Genomic DNA, 13,233 nt, shown 5'->3' with positions numbered 1-13,233 from the left:
CAAGGCCACATTTATACCAAAACCAGACAAAGACATCACTAAAAAAGAAAACTATAGGCCAATATAACTGATGAACATAGATTGAAAAATTCTTAATAAAGTTTTAGCAATCAGAATTCAGCAACACATCAAAAAGCTCATACACCATGGTCAAGTTGGGTTTATTCCCAGGATGCAAGGATTCTTCAGTGTACACAAATCAATCAATGTGATACACCATATTAACAAATTGAAAGATAGAAATCATATGATAATCTCAATAGCTGCAGAAAAAGCCTTTGAAAAAATTCAGCACCAATTTATGATTAAAACTCTTCAAAAAATGGGCATAGAAGGAACCTACATCAACATAGTAAAGGCTTTATATGATAAAGTGAAAGTGAGGCCACTCAGTCGTGTCTGACTCTTTGCGATCCCATGGACTGTAGACTACCAGGTTTCTCCATCCATGGGATTTTCCAGGCAAGAGTACTGGAGTGGGTTGCTATTTCATTCTCCAGGGGATCTTCCCAACCCAGGGATTGAACCTAAGTCTCTTGCATTGAAGGCAGACACTTTACCCTCTGAGCCACCAGAGAAGCCCATATGATAGCTTATATGATAAGCCTACAGCAAACATTATTCTCAATGGTGAAAAACTGCAAGCATTCCCCCTAAGATAAGGAACAAGACAAGGGTGCCCACTTCCCCACTATTATTAAATATAGTTCTGGAAGTCCTAGGTACAGCAATCAGAGAAGAAAAAGAAATAAAAGGAATCCAGTTCAGAAAAGAAGAAATAAAGCTCTCACTGTTTGCAGATGACATGATACCATACAAAAAAAATCCTAAAGATAGTATCAGAAAATTACTAGAGCTAATCAATGAATTTAGCAAAGTTGTAGGATACAAAATCAATACACAGAAATCACTTGCATTTCTATATACTAACAATGAAAAATCAATCAATCCCATTTACCATTGCAACAAAAAGAATTAAATATCTAGGAATAAAATTACCTAAGGAGACAAAAGAACTATACACAGAAAATTATTCGACACTAATGAAAGAAATCAAAGATGACATAAACAAGTGGAGAGATATTCCATGTTCCTGGGTAGGAAGAATCAATATTGTGAAAATGACTATACTACCAAATGCAGTCTACAGATTCAATGCAATCCTATCAAATTACCAATGGCATTTTTCTCAGAACTAGAACAAAAAAATTCACAATTCATATGAAAATGAAAAAGACCCCGAATAGTCAAAGTAGTCTTGAGAAAGAAGAATGAAGCTGGAGGAATCAACCTTCCTGACTTCAGATTAAACTACAAAACTACAGTCATCAAGAAAGTATGGTACTGGCACAAAAACAGAAATATAGACCAATGAAACAAGAGAGAAAGTCCAGAAATAAACTCATGAACCTAAGGGTACCTTATATATGACAAGGGAGGCAAAACTATACAATGGGGCAAAGACAGCCTCTTTAATAAATGATGCTGGGAAAACTGGACAGCTACATGTAAAAGAATGAAATGAGAACACTTCCTAACACCAGTCAGTTCAGTTCAGTTCAGTTCATTCGCTCAGTCATTTCCTACTCTTTGCGACCCCAGGGACTGCAACACGCCAGGCCTCCCTGTCCATCACCAACTCCCAGAGTCTGCCCAAACTCATGTCCATTGAGTCAGTGATGCCATCCAACCATCTCATCCTCTGTCGTCCCCTTCTCCTCCTGCCCTCAATCTTTCCCAGCATTGGGGTCTTTTCAAATGAGTTAGTTCTTTGCATCAGGTGGCCAAAGTATTGGAGTTTCAGCTTCAGCATCAGTCCTTCCAATGAATATTCAGGACTGATTTCCTTCAGAATGGACTGGTTGGATCTCCTTGCAGTCCAAGGGACTCTCAAGAGTCTTCTCCAACAACACAGTTCAAAAGCATCAATTCTTCAGTGCTCAGCTTTCTTTATAGTCCAATTCTCACATCCATACATAACTACTTGAAAAACCATAGTATTGACTAGATGGACCTTTGTTGACAAAGTAATGTCTCTGTTTTTTTTTTTTTTAATTTATTTATTTTAATTAGAGGCTAATTACTTTACAATATTGTATTGGTTTTGCCATACATCAACATGAATGTCTCTGCTTTTTAAAATGCTGTCTAGGTTGGTCATAACTTTCCTTCCAAGGAGTAAACGTCTTTTAATTTCATGACTGCAGTCACCATCTGCAGTGATTTTGGAGCCCCCAAAAATAAAGTCAGTCACTGTTTCCCCATCTATTTACCATGAAGTGACAGGAATGGATGCCACGATCCTAGTTTTCTGAATGCTGAGCTTTAAGCCAACTTTTTCACTCTCCTTTTTACACAAAGATAAATCCAAAATGAATTAAATACCTAAATGTAAGACCAGAAATTATAAAACTCTTAGAGGAAAACATAGGCAGAACACTCGGTGACATAAATCAATGCAAGATCCTCTGACCCACCCCCTAGAGTAATGGAAATAAAAACAGAGGTAAACAAGTGGGACCTGATTAAACTTAAAATCTTTTGCACAGCAAAGGAAAATGTAAGCAAGGTGAAAAAACAACCCTTATAATGGGAGAAAATAATAGCAAATGAAGCAACTGACAAAGGATTAATTTCCAGAATATCAAGTAGCACATACAACTCATTACCAGAAAAAACAAACAACCCAATCAAAAAAAGACCTAAACAGACATTTCTCAAAAGAAGATATACAGATGGCTAACAAACACATGAAAAGATGCTCAACATTGCTCATTATTAGAGAAATGCAAATCAAAGCTACAATGAAATATCACCTCACAGCAGTCAGAACGGTCATCATCAAAAAGACTAAAAGCAATAAATTGTGAAGAGAGTGTGGAGAAAAGGGAATGCTCCTGCACTGTTGGTGGGAATGTAAATTGATACAGCCACTATGGAAGATGGTATGGAGATTCCTTAAAAACAACTAGGAATAAAACCATCATATGATCCAGCAATCTCAGTCCTAGTCATATACCCTGAGGGAACCAAAATTGAAAAGGACACCTGTATCCCATTGCTCATTGCAGCACTATTTACAATAGCTATCACTGACTCGATGGGCATGAGTTTGGGTGAACTCTGGGAGTTGGTGATGGACAGGGAGGTCTGGCATGCTTCAATACATGGGGTTGCAAAGCATCAGACACAACTGAGCAACTGAACCGAACTGAACTGAGAAAAATGATACTAAAGAATTTACAGGGCAGCAATGGAGAAACAGACATAGATAATAGACTTATGGACATGGGGCTAGGCAATGAGGGTGAAATGTATGGAAAGAGTAACATGGTAACTTACATTACCATATGGAAAATAGATAGCCAACAGGAATTTGCTCTATGGCTACGAAACTCAAATAGGGGCTCTGTATCAACCTAGAGGGGTGGAATGAGGAGAGAGATGGGAGGGAAGTTCAAAAAGGAGGGGATTTATATATATCTATGGCTGATTCATGTTGAGGTTTGACAGAAAACAACAAAATTCTGCAAAGCAATTGAAGGATTTCCATGAAATTTACAATTTTTATAAGGATTTCAATTTTAAAAAAATCAAAAGAAAAAAAAGAAGCACTGATGGAAGGTCAAAGGGTGAAAGGAAGGAAGGGGATAATTTCTTCAGGTTCTCACAAGTGACAACTGCCTCCTAAATATAGTTTACTGACACCACAATGTGGGGGTCAATGGAGGAGGCAATTAGCATTTGGACTTTCTAACAGTTCTAGCTTTGGCTGAAACAGAACCTCTTCAGTGGATCCATCACCTCCCATAATAACACCTCCAACATTAACAGCTGTAGATTCAACTCTGCCAACGCTACCGCAGGAGCATTAGCTTTTTCTCATCACCGTGAGCCATCCTTTTTCTTTTTTTTTTAATATAGTCATCCTTTCTTTGTGTCTGCCTTCCTAGACCCTACACTGATCCGCTCCACTTTTCTCTCTTCTTTTCTTCTATCCTTCACTTCTATCCTTTTACGACTTTGTACTTTCAATGCCAAAATGGAGCAAGAACAAGGAAGTTACACTAAGCAAAAAAATAGATTAGTTATTGCAGAGTTACTTTCCTTCAGAGGATGGCAAAGTATGTCAGACAGATAACCTAACTAGTGCTGATCAAGTGATTCCTGCTTGACTGTTTAAAATGCCATTTGGGGGAAAGCCAATCTGTAATAAAGTTAAATCTCAGTTCAGGGATGTGGGGTTTAAAATAAGTGACTACTTTCTGGCCTTCTTGTCTTATTTTTTTTAATACTATCTGTTTACCAACTAGTTATCAATCCATCTCATCCACTATCTCCTTATCTATATATCATGCTTCATATAAAACATACCCTTTCATGGCCCTAAGCCTTGTCATGGCAAAGGGGGCCTGCGTAACTCAATGAAACTATGAGCCATTCCTGCAGGGTCATCTAAGATGGATGTGTCAGACTGAAGAATTCTGACAAGATATGGTCCACTGGAGAAGGGAATGACAAAGCACTCCAGTATTCTTGCCACTACAACTCCACTAACAGTAAGAAAACATATAAAATATGACATAGGAAGGTGAGCCCTCGAGGTTAGAAGGTGTCCAATATACTCCTGGGGAAGAGTGAAGGGCAATTACTAATAGCTCCAGAAAGAATGAAGTGGCTGGGTGAAAGTGGAAATGATGCTCAGTTGTGGATGTGTCTAGTGGTGAAAAAAGTCCAATACTAAAAAGAGCAATATTGCATAGGGACCTGGAATGTTAGGTCCATGAATCTGGTAAGTTGGACATGGTCAAGCAGGAGATGATGGCAAGAGTCAGTGAACTAAAATAGGAATGGATAAATTTACTTCAGATGACTATAATATCACTACTGTGGGTAAGAATCCCTTAGATTCTTGTACTTAAATAAACAGTGCAAGAAACAGAGGAAAACAACAGAAAGGGAAAGACTAGAGATTACTTCAAAAAAATTGGAGATGCCAAGGGAATGTTTCATGCAATGATGGGCATGATAAAGGACAGAAACAGTAATGACCTAACAGAAGCAGAAGAGATTAAGAAGAGATGGCAAGAATACACAGAAGAGCTATACATAAAAGGTCTTAATGACCCAGATAATCATGATGGTGTTATCACTCACCTAGAGCCAGGCATCCTTGAGTGTGAAATCAAGTTGGCCTTAGGAAGAATTACTATGAACAAAGCTAGTGGAGGTTAAAATATATCCTCCCTGTTGACTCAGATGGTAAAGCATCTGCCTACAATGAGGGAGACCCAAATTCAATCCTTGGGTCTGGAAGATCTCCTGGAGAAGGAAATGGCAACCCACTCCAGTATTCTTGCCTGGAAAATCCCATGAACAGAGGAGCCTGGTAGGCAACAGTCCATGGGGTCACAAAGAGTCAGACAGGACTGAGTGACTTCACTTTCACTTTCAGTGGAGGTGATGGAGTTCCAGCTTACCTGTTTAAAGTCCTAAAATACAATGATGTTAAAGTGCTGCACTCAATATGTCAGCAAATTTGGAAAACTCAGCAGTGGCCACAGGACTGGAAAACTTCATTTTTCATTCCAATTGTAAAGAAAGGCAAGATCAAAGAATTTTCTAACTGCCATACAATTTTGCCCGTTTCACATGCTAGTAATGTTATGTCCAAAATCCTTCAAGCTAGGCTTCAACAGTACATAAATTGAGAACTTACAGATGTACAAGATAGGTTGAGGAAAGGCAGAGGAAACCAGAGATCAAATTGCCAGAATTGTTGGATCATAGAGGAAACAAGGGAATTACAGAAAAGCATCTATTTCTGCTTCATTGACTATGTTAAAGGATTTGATTGTGTGGATCACAACAAACTGTGGAAAGTACTTAAAGAGATGGGAATACCAGATTATCTCTCCAGTAGTCATGTATGGATGTGAGAGTTACCCCATAAAAAGGCTGAGTGCAGAAGAATTAATGCTTTTGAATTGTGGTGCTGGAGAAGGCTCTTAAGAGTCCCTTGGACTGCAAGATCAAACCAGTCAATCCTAAAGGATATCAACCCTGAATATTCATTCATTCATTGCAAAGACTGTTGCTAAAATTGAAGCTTCAATACTTTGGCCACCTGAGGCAAAGAGCAGTCTCATTGGAAAAGACCCAGATGTTGAGAAAGATTGAAGCCAAAAGCAGAATGGGGCAACAGAGAATGAGATGGTTAGATAGTATCACCCACTCAATGGACATGAATCTGAGAAAACTCTGGGAGATAGTGAAGAACAGGGAAGCCTGGTGTGCTGCAGTCCATGGGGTCACAAAGAGTCAGACACACCTTATTGGCTGAACAACAACAATAAAACATAAGTATTATGTGTATGGGATTCCCTGGTAGCTCAACTGGTAAAGAATCTGCCTGCAGTGCAGGAGACCTGGATTCAATTCCTGGGTCAGGAAGATCCGCTGGAGAAAGGATAGGCTACCCACTCCAGTGTTCTTGGGTTTCTCTTGTGGCTCAGCTGGTAAAGAATCTGCCTGCAATGCGGGAGACCTGGGTTTAATCCCAGGTTGGGAAGATCCCCTGGAGAAAGATTTCCTGGAGAAAGGAACAGACCAACTCTTTGTAACCCCATGTACTACATAGTCTATGGGATTCTGCTGGCCAGAATACTGGAGTAGGCAGTCATTCCCATCTTCAGAGGATATTCCCAACCCAGGGATTGAACCCAGGTCTCCTGAACTGCAGGAAGATTTTTCACCAACAGAGCCACCAAGGAAGCAACAGTTTATTGTTGTTATTTTTACATGTCAACAGATATTTTCCAATTTGACCTATCTTCTACAATTGAACAGCAAGTCCTTTCTAAGGCCTTATTATACACAATATCACAATTGTATAAGTAATGCATTCATGTGCTTATTTATTTTTAATGTCCTATAGCAGGAATTATTGCATCAACAGAAGTTATTTTAAACACCATTGATATTTTGATGTTTTTCTTCTGCAAAGGGTTACATCAAAATTTCTTTTCCTCTTGAAGTGAATTAGAATAAGTGTTTTCCTCATACTCTTGCCTCAAATATTATTTTCTATTATTTTCTGACAGTTTTATTGGTAAAAAATTTCATTGCCTTGATCTCCAATGAGGCAGAATATATCTGTCATTTATATTCTTTTTTTTTTTAATATTGCCTATGATGACCGTTACTCACTTCTCTACTGGAGTGTTTGCCTTATTATTCTTATTTGAAATGTGAAATTTCATTCCAAAGTGCACACTAAATTTTATTTTCCATAAATGTTGATCTTTTTATTTATTTACAATTTTCTGATTTTTTAATTTAAAAAAGTTAGTGAATGTAAAAGATATTTTAGATATAGACGTTAAACTATACTATGTATTTATATTTAATTTTTTTCTCTTATCAGGCTTAAAAGGCTTTTTTTTAAATAAATGTTTATCAAAATCTGCAATTTTTTTATTAATACCACCGTTAATCTATTTATTGAAATCAGAACTGAGGGGTTCATATTTGTTAAATTACTTTTCCTTATATTTTTATCAATTTCCATTAACTGTACCTCCAAAATGTTTCCCAAGTCTACCCACATCTATCAACTGCCATCACCTTCCTCCATACTATCTTCCATCCCCAGAAATAATGCAATAACCATTGAACTGGTCTTTTCAGTTCCATTCTTGCTTTCTAATCAATTACTTACAACCTGAATAATCATTTTACAAGTAATGGAATTGAACTCATTTGCCTAAAAATGTTTACTGACTTGCTTTTTCTTAGAATTAAACCTAAAACTTCTCCATGCTCTACCTGAGCCTTCCTAACATCTCCAACCTCATTTGATGACCGGGAAAGAGCTCTTGGCCACTAATCTCCTAACACACTGGCTTTCTGCTAGTTTTCGGTAAGCACTAAGCTCTGTGCCACACTGGGGGCTCTTCTTTTGTTCCTTTTCCTTGGTAACATTCTTCCTCTGGCTCTTCACTTCAACTCAACATCTCCTCAGCTCAGCCTTTAACATATGCCTGCTTTTCTCTATTTTGTAAGCCTATTTATTTTCTTAACAACATCTTGAATCCATTCTTTCTTTTTATAGGTATTATTTATCTCCTTAATGAGAGTTAAGTAGGAAGTAAGATTTTTGGGAGAAAAAATCCCAACTAAACTGTTCACTGTGGTATTGTAATCATTTCATAATGTTTAACATAAAGTGAAGTGAAAGTGAAAGTCGCTCATTTGTGTCCAACTCTTTGCATCCCTGTGGGCAATACAGTTCGTGGAATACTCCAGTCCAGAATACAGGTATGTGTAGCCTTTCCCTTCTCCAGGGAATCTTTCCAACCCAGGGATTGAACCCAGGTCTTCTGCATTGCAGGTGGATTCTTTACCAGCTGAGCCACAAGGAAAGCCCATGAAGTAGATGAAAGGAAATGAATATTTTCCTGAATAAGGAAAAAAGAAAAAAATGAATGAAATGTCATTTTTCAAATAAGGAATCTGAGACTCAGAGAAATGACTTGTTGTTGTTCAAAGTTTAGCCATTATTTTCTCATTAACTTTAAAAGCTGTGTGTGTATCTGTGTGTTTGTGCTTTAAGTTTAGTTATTACTGCAAAGAAAGCAGATATTCCCTATAACCTTAGAAGACAGAACTTTCTAACCTAGTGATCATATAAGGCGTCTGTCCACAGAGTTAAGATACGGTCAGAAACACTTCCCTTATTAGCCACATTAATGATATCAAGCTTTATATTAAGGATTATGAGAAATCACCAAAGTCTTCTGCTGGAAACCAATTTGATTGGATTCGTTAATATAAATATTTATATTCATCTTGCAGGGATTTGGACAAGATGATCTCTGAGATTGACTCAAAAGTATATCCCATAATTCTGTGACTTAACATTTGAAAGCAACTTTTCAAATATTAATTGAATATTAGAGGAAATTAGCATCAATACCTTATTTGTATGTATTCTTATATAATTCTACATTTATTTGCAAATAATGTGAATCCCAAGAATTTTTTAAACTGTTTCACTAGAGTTTGTTTTAACTTGATTAGCAGCTGTGAACTTTGGCATAGTCCTGTCAGAGACTTTGAAAGAACAATTTTAAATCCTAAACTGTTATATCACATATTTTCGTTCATTTCCTAGACCATGTGTATGTGAATAATATGTTTACCTTCATGTTACACAAACAAAAAGCAAGAAGAGAAATATGCTATTAGTATGCAGAGCATTTATACTTAAGAAAAAATAAATTCTTCCTCCTTCTCAATATTAATGCAGATTTTTTTTCTTATTAATGGCACCTCAGATCAAAGAGGTATTTTGGAACTCTACTAGCCAAACGTCACTCTCACTCTACTCAGTTTTATTATATTTATGGAACTACTTTCTGTATAAAGGTATCTAGTATCTTTCCTCTCCTTGGTAGTATGTAGTTGCCATGAGAGTATATCTTATCTATGTATTTTGCAGTTCTTAGATCACACACACACACACACACACACAAATTGTTGAACAAATGAAAGGCTGAATGAACAGTTATAAAATCATATTTCAAATCAAAGTTTTGCTAGTTATATGGCATGCATGCTAAGTTGAGTCTGACTTTTTGTGACCCTATGGACTATAACCCGCCAGGCTCCTGTGTCCATGGGATTTTCCACGCAGAATACTAGAGTAGGTTGCCATGCCCTCCTCCAGGGGATCTTCCTACCCAGAGATTCAACCCACATCTCTTGTGTCTCCTGCATTGGCAGGTAGGTTCTTCCCCTTAGCACAACCTGGGAATCCCCCGTTATATACAGGGCTTGTGTGCTCAGTCGCTTGTCATGTCCGACTCTTTGCAACCCTATGGTCTGTAGACCAGGCTCCCCTGTCCATAGGATCCTCCAGGAAGAATTCTGGAGATTCTTACTGGAGATCAATATTCTTGATCCTCCTCAAGAATACTGGAGTAGGTTGCCATGCCCTTCTCCAAGGGATCTTCCCAATCCAGGGACTAAACCCTTGTCTCCAGTGTCTCCTAAATTGCAAGTGAATTCTTTACCCACCAAGCAACCTTGGAAGCCTGTTATATGCTATTTATCTTTGGTCAAATCACTTAACTACCGTACTCCTTGGGTTCTCTACTTATTTAATGGGAAGATTCATTCACAGTATTGCTTTAGTACTACAATGAGAAATAAATGTGAAAATATCTGTCAAACTGTAATAAATAAATGAAACTCAGAGATCACTACTGTTATCTTGTTAAAGAAAAACTTACCACCCAGAACAGTTCTGAGGCAATGTGAACTTGATTAAGAAAATAGGTACTCTAATCACATATAAAATAAGTATGTAAGAAAGGTTAAGTTAAATGACTTCTGCTAATCAAATTTGCCTCCCAATGAAGCCAAACATCTCCATTGAAAAACTAGATATAATTTTAAAATATCAAGGCTAAAATCAAAATTGACAACTGGAAATAATTATATAATTGATATTGCCATTCTTCTCATTATTTAAAACCATCATTTTTAAGAAATTCATTTTGCCAAATATGTTAATCTAAGCATATTCCTAAAAATTCATACATCAAATATGTTGCATTCCCCAAATAACTCCTATTTGCTACTCAAAAGACTTTAATTTGGGAGAATTTTTTCTTGAATATAAAATCTCTTTACATACTTGACACCTTAAGATGCACATACTAAAACTGAAGAGATTGGAGATGGTAAAACCCATATAATATATATACATATATTTATAATTATCAGTCAATCCATATTTTAATCATGATAAATTTTAAAAACATAAAAATGGAATCCATATTTAAGTCTCAAAAGATATTTTATAAGAATCAACTTCATTAAATAAAAGCACAAGGGTATTAATGTCAAGACCACATACCACTTTCATATATTAAAATGCACATTACATATGTCTGAACTTCAGATATAAATGCATGAAGTGAGCACAGCCTGTTTCTAGAGCTACCAGTACTTGTTAATTCCAGGAAAAGCAGTTTTATTTACTCAAATTAGTGCATTTGGGGGTTTTAATTGTCCATATTTGTGCTTAAATTAGCAATAATCTGTGTGGCTATAACCACCATAAGTCAGTATTTTTATCTTCATTCAGTTGATAAATCTAAGAAAAGTGTTGCCTAACAACCACAGATCAATAACAGAGAGTAGACTGTTCCAACTATTTCTTGTTCTGTGGTCAGCCTTTCTGTTTCCTCCAATATCCAGTAACAGAGGCTGTGATGTAGAACAGAAAGCATTCTGGGTCAACTGAGAGACTGATTCTGTGGTATGATCCTTCTCCTCCTAAAACAGAACATAAATTCCTATAGTCCTTTATCTGAGCCACCTAGTGTTAATTAGTTCAATATTTCCAGTGAGCTTACATTGCACAAGATATTAGACACTGAATAGGATTCAAATTTGAATAAAATACTCTGTGTTAAATTGTTACTGATGATAAAGCAGTTGTGATGCACATGACCTGTTAAAGAAAATCTGTAAGACATAGTTTAATACGCTACAAAAATAAAGAAATAAATAAAAAACATTAGGACTACAAAAAAGTAAAGATGAATTTTAAAGAGAGTAATATCATGTTAAGGTTTGACAGAAAACAGCAAAATTCTGTAAAGCAATTATCTTTCAATAAAAAATAAATTAAAAAATAAAGAGGGTAAGAATACAACTGTCTCCACTAACGCGTCTCTTATTTCTTTTGTTTTTCCCATATTACCAATTCTATTTCGAATGGCAATGCTAGAATAGAATGTTACATGTTTTTTCTTGCCTAATCTTTATACTACTCTAGTGGGTATAAATAGTAGTAAGGCCATTTACTAATAACTAAACTCTCACTCATAACGTTGTTACGGTACTAATTTAAGATCACATTTCTGGTGTGAGAGTTAGAATTCAAACCCAGAACTATGTCATTCCAAAGCATGAAGTTTTATCCACCTTGCTATAATTTTGTCCACACTTCACTGTGAAGAAAGACAGGAAACTGTTTTGCAGGATCAGAAGAAAGACATTTGACCCTGAGGCAACAAGATGTTTAAGAGACATTGAGCCGTGAGATTTCATAGTATCACTAAAAACAGATTACTTGAATGAAATTGAAGTGTAAAGCACTGGGGAAAAGTACTAAAAAATGAAACTGAAAAGACTTGGGACCAAGTCATAGAGCACTTTCCCAAGGAAATAAAATTTATTTTTAAAAATTGTGCAGTTATTATTTTTATTTAACAGTTAATAACATTATTTTATTGGATTTCCCTGGTGACTCAGTCGGTAAAGAATCCGCCTGCAGTGAGGGAGACCTGGGTTCGATCCCTGGGTTGGGAAGATCCCCTGGAGTAGGAAATTGCTACCCACTCCAGTATTCTGGCCTGGAGAATTCCATGGACTGTAGAGTCCATGAGGTTGCAAAGTGTCAAACACGACTGAACGACTTTCACATATGCAATATAACAAGGATACTTTAATGAATGACATTTGAAATGTGTCAAATATGTGTCTAATAAGACAAATTATGGGGACATAGTAAAAGATCTATTAGAGGAACCTTAGGAATGTAGGAAGCAATCAGAAAGAACACTAGAAGCATCAGGTTGTGAGTAAGGGAAACTCGGGGCATATTGAATGGAAGATGAAGGCAAACATAGAGAAGATGCACTATGGACAATTATACTGCAAATTTGGAACACAGGCAAAAAACCCAAATTGGAAAAACGGTCTAAACATATAAAAAGGATCAGTTCAGTTCCGTCTCTCAGTCGTGTCCAACTCTTTGCGACCCCAGGGACTGCAGCACACCAGCCTCCCCTGTCCATCACCAACTCCTGGAGTTTACTCAAACTCATCTCCATTGAGTCGGTGATGCCATCCAGCATCTTTTGTCATCCCCGTCTCCTCCCACCTTCAATCTTTCCCAATATCAGGGTCTTTTCAAATGAGTCAGCTCTTTGTATTAGGTGGCCAAAGTATTGGAGTTTCAGCTTCAGCATCAGTCCTTCCAATGAATATTCAGGACTGATTTCCTTTAGGATGGACTGGTTGGATCTCCTTGCAGTCCAAGGGACTCTCAAGAGTCTTCTCCAACACCACAGTTCAAAAGAATCAATATACAATAGCTAGAACCTCTTGGGAAAGTTGAAAAAATGCAGAGAAAACTCTTAGTGTAGGATGAAG

The sequence above is a fragment of the Bubalus kerabau genome, chromosome 18 (assembly GCF_029407905.1).
Source record: "Bubalus kerabau isolate K-KA32 ecotype Philippines breed swamp buffalo chromosome 18, PCC_UOA_SB_1v2, whole genome shotgun sequence".
NCBI lineage: Eukaryota > Metazoa > Chordata > Mammalia > Artiodactyla > Bovidae > Bubalus > Bubalus kerabau.
This window is presented reverse-complemented; position numbering follows the sequence as displayed.